Raw genomic sequence first — 11,054 nt, 5'->3', positions numbered from 1 at the left:
GTTATTGGCAGTGATGGTTGAAGAATTTTTATTTATAAACCTTAACGTGAAAAGTTTGTGCCAGTAAGTGATCGTGAAGCTTTCAGACCCAGGGGACTGAACAGCAACCTGGAGAGTCTGCTGCAGTTTGTCCAGTTGAAGTGTGTGGTTAATCACCTTCCCTTGGATGATGCCAGCAGGAATTGTGTCAACCGAATGTGCTCATTGATGTCCCCTCTTCTCTGTCTTCCCCCCCCCCCCCCCTCTCCCCAGCAACTTAACATTCACTTGGTTTCTCAGTGTTTAACAGTTTCTCTCCCCACAGAGGCTGCCTGGCCTGCTGAGAACCTCCAGCATTTTCTATTTGTTCAGCTTTCCAGAATCTGCAGGCGGTTGCTTTTCGATGCTCGTCGCAAGTATTCTCCATGTCAGCACGTTCTTAGCTTTCCATCTGATGGGGAAGCGAAGCAGATAGCATGCACTCCCTCACCTTGGCACTGTGTCAGAGTCGTCGATGATTGATCAGATGTGGTGAGTTGGTTGCCTGGGCTCTGGGTTTTAGCCCTGCGGGCATTGGGAGGAGAGAGTGACAACTTGGCCCAAATTGTGTATAGCAGCAGCTAGTTGGGGTGTAGCAGGGTAGCACGTAACCAGCTGTGCTCAGCAGTAAGATGAACAAAGTAGGAGGTTTTCACAGTGAAAACGAGGTGGGGATATGGAGGAGGTATCTTCATGGATACTGCAGAGAAACTTATTAACAGCAGCAGTCTCCAGATCCACTTCCACTGATGCAACCTCTGCCTCACGTGGGTTACTGGAACTTTGACAGTAAAGCCATGCAGTCATCTTTTCTATCTATTATCACCGAACGAGGGTTAGAGAATCGTCGTGCTCTACTGCACGGAACAGGCCCTTCCGCCCACCGTCCCTGTCAACTGTCTACTCATTCTTGTCTCATTTGATTGCATTCAGCGCATATCCCTCTAAACCAGTCATTCCCAAAGTGTGCTGTGCCCCCACCCCCCCAAACGCAGGTGGTGGATAGATCCAAGGGGGTGGTGAGGAAACAGGATGATCTGGATGTTTCTGACAAACTCAGCCTGCAATGCTCATTATGCACTCTCTGTCAGATGAGAAGGGGGTTGGGGGTGACTGGCCGGGATGGGAATCACTCAGGACCCTTTAATATTACTAAATAAATTGATTTACTAAGTTTTAAGTTTTATTTGTGAAATACACATGCTTGTTTATAGTGTTAGATTAGTTGTAAATTTTCAGTAGACCTAATATCTGTGTGGGGGTGCTAGGGATGTGGCCTGGAAGCCAAGGTGGCGACAGCCCAAAAATGTTTGGCAATCACCTGCTCTGAACCCTTCCTATTCATGTACCTGTCTAAAAGTCTTTTAAACATTGTAATTGTCCCTGCCTCTACCCCTTCCTCTGGCACACACGCCACTCTCTTATTACAGTAAACAATACACAAAGAGAATAGAATCCAGAATTGAATGGTAAAAACAGAAACATCAATATATTGCAATACATAAGACCACGTATAACATAACCTAGTGAACAATGTTATCCCTTTCTCCTCAATTTGGAATATTCAAAAAAGAGAAGAATGTTATTAGAACCTCATCTAAGCTACCAAAATAAGCAGAAAACTGCAACAACAAAAAGAAAAGGCTGGGCAGTTACTGTCATCCCCTGGAGCAGACGGCATTCACCCCCAACATCACTAATGTTCAGGATCCTGTGCTGGTCCAAGCCTCCACAGCTGTTTTGCCAAAGATTACGTGCTGCTTGGGACATGCAGGTCAGTGACAGAGTGGGAGCACCCAGTGTCCCAGTACCACGTGGAGATCTCACTCCACTTCTTCAGGGACATTTGGCAAAGAAAGAGGGAGCCCATCCATTGGCGGGGGTGAGGGGGGGGGGGGGGGTGTAGAATAAGGTAATTCAGTTTATGTAATCAAAGCAATTTGGTCAGATGTAATTGTATTCTAATGTGTATGTCATTCTTGCTTACAATAAGTATACAATCTTAATTGCGAATTGCAGTAACATTTATAAAGTGAATCCTGGTCAAAGAACAGGTTCCAGATGTAAAACATGAAAGTCTGTAGACACCACAGTTGAAGTAAAAAAAAACAATGCTGAAGAAACTTTTTAGGTCAAACAGGGTACTTTATATAGCAAAGATAAAGATACATTACTAACATTTCGAGCTTGAGCCCTTCATCGAGATATGGACAAAATGTCAGCAGGGGACCAAACAAAATGCTGCAGTAGTCAGGTAAAACATGCAAATCTGCAGTCATCGTGGTTGAAGTAAAAACAGAATGCTGGAGAAACTCAGCAGGTCAAATGGTGTCCTTTGTTCCAGAGACTGGAGAACAGTAAGACATGGATATTAATAACCAAGTTACAGGCCAGTTAGTTTAAACTGCAGCTGGACAAATCATTTGAATGAATTAAGACATGCAGAATAAGCCTTCAGTTGGAAACCTGCAGATTAATCAGGGACAATCTGCACAGATTCATAACTGTCTTGATTAAACTTGGGGCTGGTAATCAGGAAAGAACATGGGGGAAATGCATCTGTGGATTCTAGGCAGGGCTTTCAGAAGGTTCTCAGCAGTCTTGGTAAAGGTATAAAAGCACAGTTAAACAGTACAGACATCATCTTATACAGAGTAACAGTCCACAAAGCATCTTCGTTACATTTCACATTTCCCCATTACTCCGAGACCTGTGTACATGCAATGAAAAATGTCTTGCATTATTAAAGTAGTGGAAAGTTACAGATTCTGAACAAGATGATGGCACCTGTGCACAGCAGCAGCTGTGAAAGGTTGCAGATTCCAGGGGAGCAGTGGACTGGTGCAGGGCACCAGAAACTAGGAGAACAGCCCCACCGTAGAGAAGGAAAAACAGGAGACAACATTACAGGACAGTGACCACAGTGGCAGACCAGCGAGGGGGTTTGGTGGCTGAGGGACCCTTATAGACTCTGGACAGCAGGAGACTGGCTCGTGGGAAGCAAGTATTGGAGCCAGGATTTGAGGGGATGCTGTGGTCAAGAAGGGCTTCTGAAGGGCCTCGGGTGCTAAAGGCTTCCTGATCGTGGCAAAAGGTTTGGGTCTAGAGCTCAGGTTGCCGATGAATCGAACAGGACTCTGCGGCTTCAAGTGCTGCAGAAGCAATGGAGGCAAATCCATGGACACAGTGAATGAAGGGACTCACTTTTCTCTTTTTACTGTGAGGGGTGCTGGGTGACACTAATGGTGATTTTGCTTATGACAGGCAGAAGGCCATTTCGTGTAATATTACATGTTCTGCACTATTACATGGCAATAACGGAATTATGAATCTTAATTCATCCTTGTGCTTCATGTCTGCACCACCAATCTGGGTAATGTAGCCCAACCCTGTTTCTCAGCTTCCACCCAACTCGAGAGAACAGGATCCAGGCCTGTTTTGGTGCATGTGGACAACAATAAAGTCATTCTAGGATGAGTGTAGGGGTTAAAATGTGCTTCATGCTCGCCACTTGTCTTTGGCTTTTTGTTTAACATATTGTATGCTGTCTCCTAGCAACATCTTTGCTTCAGAATCATAACTAGTTTTCTCTGCTTACTTGGGAGGTAAGATTTTAGTTTCCTTTGGCCTGTGGAATGGATGGTAAAACTTCGTCCGACATTTTCTATTGACCGGTTAACATCTCATAATAACATTAACGATGTTTATTAAACGATAGTGGGATTCGGCAGGAAGTGACCATTGTGTGTCACGAAGAACAGGCCTGAGTCCTACTCACTCTGTTCAAGTTAGCTAGTGTTAATGGAACCTGTCTGGAGATGTAGACAGAGCATGGGGATGGATTAAGGTGCCAGTGAGAAGTCCAGTCATCCTCTGTGTCTCAGAATTTCTAACTTACGATTTCAGTCCTGGTGGGCAGAATAATACATTTTAACAGATTTGAGATTTATTGTCAGAGAACATACATGACATCACATACAACCCTGAAATTCCTTTTTCCTGCAGGCGAGGCAGAATTACCTCTTACTGGTAGTGCAAACAAAACTGTACACAATGTACACTTATAAACAAATTACTGTAAACAAAGTGCAATAGTGCAAAGGTAGGAGTCCTTAAATGAGACTGATTGAGTTTGTGGTTGAGGAGTCTGATGGTGGAGGGGTGGCAGCTGTTCCTGAACCTGGTGGTGGGAGTCTTGTGGCACCGATACCTCTTTCCTGATGGCGGCAGCGAGAACAGAGCATGTGCTGGGATCCTTGATTGCTGCTGTTCTCTAATGGCAGTGTTCCCTGCAGATGTTCTTGATCGTGGGGAGAATTTTGCCTTTGATGCACTGGGCTGAGTCCATTACCTTTTGGAGGGATTTCTGTTCAGAGTTATTGGTGTCTCCAGACCAGACTGTGATGCAGCCGGTCAGCACACTTTCCACCACACATCTGTAGAAATTTGCCAGGGTTTTTGATGTCATACCCAACCTCCGCAATTTCCTGAGGAAGTAGACGCTGACATGCTTTCTTCAGGATGCCATTAGTGTGTTGGGTCCAGGAAAGATCCTCCGGGATAGTGACTCCCAAGTACCTAAACTTGCTCACCCTCTTCACCTCTGATCCCCCGATGATGACTGGATTGTATCCCTCTGGCTTTCCTTTCCTGAAATCAACAATCAGCTCCTTAGTTTTGGTGACATAGAGTGAGGTTGTTATTGGTGCCCCGTTCAGCCAGGTTTTCATCCTCCCGCCTGAATGCTGACTCATAGCTACTTTTTACACAACTTACTACTAAGGTATTGCCAGCGAATTTATAGATGGTGGTGTCATTCCGAGCCAGTCATAGGTGTATAGTAAGTAGAGCAGGGGGACAAAATCACAGCCCTATGGTGTTCCGGTAAAGATGGAGATTGTGGAGATGTTCTTATCAATCCTCACTGATTGTGGTCTGGAGGTGAGGAAATCCAGGATCCAACTACAGGGCGGTGCATTGAATGCCAGGTCATGGAGTTTGCTAATCAGTTTTGAGGGGATGATGGTGTTAAATGCCAAACTGCAGTGGATAAAGAGCATCCTGATGTAGGCATCTTTGCTGTGCAGATGTTTCAGTGCTTTGTGTAGAGCCGGTGAGATGACATCCATCGAAGAGCTGTTGCTACCGTACTGAAATGGATCCATGTTGCCGCTCAGACAGGAGCTGATCTGCTTCATCACCAGCCTCTCAAAACACTTCCTCACTGTTGATCCAAGTGCTGCTGGTTGATCGTTATTTAGGCAGGTTACTCCACTCCCTGGGGCATTGGTTCGATTGGTCCCACACCCTGCTGGAGTAAGATGCTGGTATCTGAATACATTGGCAAGTTAGTCAGGACAGGTTTTTAATACTCAGCCGGGTATTCTGTCCAGACCAGATACTTTTCTCTGATTTCGCTCTCCTGAAGGCAGCCTGCATGTCATCCTCTGATAAGAGCAAGAGTGGATTATCAGGGTGCATGAGGGTGTGCAGCGGTTCTATTGAGTTCATCTAGAAGTGAAGCTTTCCAATTTCCTATTGTACTGGATTTGGTTTTGAACCAGGTTATCAAAAATGTGGTCATCTCTGGATTACTACCTGAGTCACGTGCAAATTGGCACAGGGTCGAGAAGATTAGAGAGTTAAATACTTGGCTCAAGGATTGGTGTGAGAGAAGTGGGTTCCAATTCATGGGAAATTGGCTCCAGTGCAGAGGAAGGAAGGACCTGTTCAAAATGGATGGGCTCCATCAGAACCATGATGGAGCCTGGATTCTGGTGAATCGCACAACTCGGACTGTGGACGGGGCTTGAAACTAAATAATAGGGGGGTGAGTTCAACAGATTAGAGAGGAATGGATGAAGTAAAAGAGGGTGGAAAAAGTAAAAGCAAAAGTTAAAGAGAAAAGCCAGAGTAGAGGGGATAAAAATCAAGTACAAAAGAGGCAAAGATTGCCAGATTTTAAAGGCACAAGCAGTTTACCTAAATTACAGTACTCAAAAAGGTCAGTGAACTTGTGGCAAGGGGGTATGATTTAGTGGTCATCACAGAAACTTGAGTTCAGAGTGGAGAGGATTGGGAATTAAATATCCAAGGATATCAGGTAATAAGGAAGGTAAGGGAGGTGGGGGAGCACTCTTAGTTAAGGATGAGATCAGGGCAATAGAGAGAGATGATGCAAGATCTTAGGAGCAAAATGTTGAGTCCATTTAGGTAGAGATTACAGATAGTAAAGGGAAAAAGAAATCATGAGTGGGAGTTGTCTATCGACTACCCAATAACATTACAGTGACACAGGCAATAAACGAAGAAATATTAGAGGCATGTGGCGATGGAACAGCAGTTACTGTGGGAGACATTAACATGCACGTAGACTGGGTGAATCAGGTTGGTCAAGGCAACTTGAAGAGGACTTCAGAGAATGTATATGTGCATCTACAAAGGAACGTGCTATCTTGGATCAGGTTCTGTGCAATGAAGCAGGTAAAATTTACTATCTTGTAGATAGAAAGTGATCACAATATGTCTGAGTTTCTCACAGGAATGGAGGATGCAATAGTTTGGTCTAAAACTAGTGTGTTATGCCTAAACAAGGGAAACGACAAGGGGACAAGGAAGGAGTTGGCCAGGGTAGACTGGGAACACAGGCTATATGGAGGGATGGTTGACAAATAGTGGAAGACTTTCAAAGAGATTTTTCATGATGCTCATCAAAAGTATATTCCAGTTAAAAGCAAGGACAGTAAGGATGGGGACAGATAGCCTTGGATAACTAAGGAGATCAAGGAAGGCATCAAACTTAAAGCTCGTGTTAAAAGTCACCAAGAGCAGTGGGAAACCAGAAGATTGGGAAAACTTTAAAAAGCAAAAAAGAACCATGAAGTGAGCAATAAGGAGAGGGAAAGTAGATAATGAGAAAGATTAGTATAACATAAAAACAGTCAGTAAAACTTTTTATATTTGTATAAAGTGCATGCAGTTCTCGTCTGTACTTGAGGAAGGATGTACTGGCTTTAGAGGTGATGCAGAGGAGGTTCAACAGGTTGATTCCAGAGATGAGGGAGTTAACCCATGAGGAGAGATTGAGTTGTCTGGGTCGGTACTCACTCGATTTTGGAAGAATGAGAGGAACTTACAGAAACGTATAAAATTATAAAAGGCATAGATAAGATTGAGGTAGGTAAGTTGTTTTCATCGATAGGGGAGACCAGAACTAGGGGATTTAGAGTAGTAAATTTAGGGCAGAGATGAGGAATGACAGCTTTTCCCAAAGGGAGGTCAATCTGGAATTTGCTGCCTATTGAAACAGTGGAGGTGACCTCAGTAAATATATTTAAGACAAGGTTGGATAGATTTCTACATAGTCGGGGGAATTAAGGAATATGGGGAAAAGGCAGGAGATGAGCCATGATCACATTGAACGGCAGAGCAGGCTCGACGGGCCAAATGACTAGCTCCTGCTCCTATTTCTTATGTCATTTAGGCCCTGCCAGAGCTGTCAGGTATCTATTTCATCCTGAAACTCTCTTCGCCCAGATGGTGCCTGCTCCTTCTGTAGCCATCTGGAGCTCACGGCTTAAATGCTTGTGATCTGGCTTTCATTATTCATCCAGGGGCTTTTGGTTGGGGAAACTCCCGAACGAACGAATTGGAGTCGACACACTCATCCACAGCTGTTTCGATACCTGGTGTCATCCTTCACATCCTCAGCTGAGTCCTTGGACACCATGGTGACTCGCGGGACACAATTGTACCTGAAAGGCTGGTAGATAAACTGTCCTTGCTGGGATTCAGTACCCCTCTCAACTGGATTCTGGACTTCTTGATTCAAAGGCCACAAAAACCTCAAGCCCCATGACACTGGTGGACCTCAGGGCTGCAGGCTCAGCCCACTACTGTTCAGGTTGCTGCCTCAAATGTTCTGCCAGGTTCAGCTCCAACAGAATCAAGTTTCCAGATGACACAACTAGTTTGAATCTTGTTGGGTACTGCGAAAAAGGAGTGTTTTAAAAAACACGGGAAAGGTAAGTAGTTGTTTAAATATCTCATTGGCTAATTCGCTGTAGGAAATGAAGGGAAGGAAAGCTCAAGCGGTGTGGCCCAGTAGAGGAGTGAGGGTTTGAAGTTTTGTCTTGAGAAACTTCAGGGAGCTGAGGTAAGGACAACCCTGTTGAGGAACGAAAGGATTATGCAAGGACACACAGGTTTTATTATTTTTTTCAGTTTTATTGACAGTGGGAATGGCAGCCAGGACAGGGACTTGCTCTGTGGATAGTCAGTGTCCCTGGTGACTTCATCTGTGATAATTGCATCCAGCTGGAACTCCTTCCAAACTGTATCAGGGAATTGGAGCTGAAGTTGGATGAACTGAAGATCATTTGGAAAGCTGAGGGATAACTGACAGGAGTTACAGGAAGGCAATCATAGCTCACAAGGAGGAGGGAGCTGGGTTACAGTAGAGGGAAGGGGAGCAGGCAGGCAGTGCAGTGGATGGCCCTGTGGCCATTCCCTTCAGCAACAAGTTTACCCCTTAGGTCATCCCCTCAGCAGTATCCAATCTGGGCAAGACAGCAGCCAGACCAATAGCATCATGGTTGTCTCAGCCTCAGAAGGGAAGGGTGAAGTCAGGTAGGAGGATAGTCACAGAGGACTCGATAAGGGAACAGGTAGGAGATTCTCTGGCTGCAAAAGAGACTCCAGGACAGGGTGTTGCCTCCCGGTGCTCAGGTCCAGTATGTTTCTGAGTGGTTGCAGAGTGGAGACGGAGCAGCCAAATGTGTGGCTGTGGAGATGAGGCAGGGTTTCAAGTTCTTGGGTCATTGGAATTTTTTTCTGGGGGTGATCTGTACAAGTGGGATGGGTTGCCCCTGAACTCAAGGGGAACTAATATCCTGGCAGGGAGTTTGCCAATGCTGAGGGGGGGGGAGAGTTTAAATCAGATTTGCAGGGGATGGGAACCACAGGGAAGAGGCCAAGGTTGACACACGTGTAGGGACAGCTGGTAGGGAGTTACTGTGGAAGGACAGGCAGATAGGGCAAAATTGCAGCCATGGGGATGAGCTGCAATGAAACAGCAGTCAAAAAAAGTAACAAGGGCTAAAGGTTTTGAGTTTAAATGCACACAGCACAAGAAATAAAGTGGGCGACCATTTTGTACAGCTACAGATTGTCGGGTACGGAGTCATTGGGAGCTTAATGTCCATGGATACACAGTGTTTTGAAAGGATAGGCAGGTAAGCAGAAGGGGGGGGGGGCAGAGTGGCTCTGTTGGAGAGGAACTGCATTAAATCATCAGAAAGAGGTGACATAGGATCAGAAGATCTCAAACCATTGTGGGTTGAGTTACGAAATGTCAAGGGTAAAAAGACACTGTTGGCACGTGGACAATAAATTACAACAGCAAATAGAAAAGGCGAGTCAGAAAGGACAATGTTATGGTAGTTAAGGAGGATTTTAACATGCAAGTAGACTGGTAAAACCAGGTAGTCCCTGGGTCTCAAGGGAGAGATTTTGCAGAAAGCCGACAAGAAGGGTTTTTAAGAGTGGCTCGTTGATGAGTCCACTTGAGGATCAGCTGCACTGGATTGGGTGTTGTGTCATGCACCAGAGCTGATCAGAGAGTAAAGGAACCATTAGGGGCAGTGATTACTCTTTGATGGGAGTTTGATTTTAGATTCAACAAGGAGAAAATAAAGCCAGATGTGTCGATAGTTGAGTGGCGTAAAGGGAATTACAGTGGCATGAGAGAAGAACTGGTCAATGTAGATTGGATGGAGGAACTAGTAGGGAAGATGGCAGAGCAACAATGGATGGGGTTTCTGCAAGAAATGAGGAAGGTGCAGGATAAATATATTTGAAAAAGAGGATGGAAAAATGTCACAGCTGCAGCTGACAAGGGAAGTCAAAGCTTGTAAAAAAAATCAAAAGAGAGGACGTGCAAGGAAACATAAATTAGTGGGAAGATAAAAGATGGAGAGTTTAAAAAAAACTTACAGAAGGTAACTTAAAAAAATCATAAAGAGGGAAAAGATGAGGTATGAAAATGGGCCAGCAAATAATATAAAAGAGGACACAAAAAGTTTCTTCAAGTGTTTTGATTAAATTTAAATTTTGACATCCGGGTCCTTCTGGCCCACGAGCCAGTGCTGCCCAAATACACTTCATATAAAAATGCAAGAGATGAGGGTAGACATAGGACCACTAGAAAATGCCAGCAGATAAATAATAATGGGAGACGAGGAGATGGCAGAGGAACTGAATGAGTATTTTGCCACACTGTGGAAGACAGCAGTTGTGCCAGAGGATGTCAGGGGGTGCAAGTGATGTTTCAAGGGAGTAGATGCAAAGAAAGCTGAAAGGACTAAGGGTGGAGAAATGTCCGGGACCAGATGGATTGTATCTTGGGTTTCAAAAGAAGTAGCTGTAGAAATTGTGGAGGCATTTCGGAATCAATGGACTCTGGCACAGTTCCGGAGCACTAGAAAATTGCAAATGTCACCCTACTATTGAAGGAGGGAGGAAGGCAGCAGGAAGGAACTGGAGACTGGATAGCCTGATGTCAATGGTTGGCAAGATATTGAGAGTCGATTGTCAAGGATGTGGTATTGGAGTACTTGGAGGCACATGACAAGATAGGCCAAAGCCAGCATGGTTTTCTTAAGGGAAAATCCTGTTTGACAAACCTATTGGAATTCTTTGAAGTGACAAGTAGACTGAATAAAGAAGATAAAACCAGACTATTCAGCCCATTGAGTCTACCCCACTATTCAATCATGAGCTGATCCACTTTCCCACTCAGCCCTACTGCCTGGCCTTCTCCCCATAACCTTTGATGCCTTGGGAGATGCCCAAAATCTATCAATCTCTTTCTCAAATGCACTCATTAACCTGGCCTCCACAACTGCTGTGGCATCAATTTCTACAGATTTACCATCCTCTGGCTGAAGACATTCCTATGCATTTCTGTTCTAAGTGGACACCCTTCAATCCTGAGATGCGTTGGATGTTGTGTATTTGGATTTTCATAGAGCCTTTGA

The sequence above is a fragment of the Narcine bancroftii genome, chromosome 5, assembly GCF_036971445.1.
Source record: "Narcine bancroftii isolate sNarBan1 chromosome 5, sNarBan1.hap1, whole genome shotgun sequence".
In the NCBI taxonomy this organism is placed as follows: Eukaryota; Metazoa; Chordata; class Chondrichthyes; order Torpediniformes; family Narcinidae; genus Narcine; species Narcine bancroftii.
Note: the sequence above shows the minus strand (reverse complement) of the source record.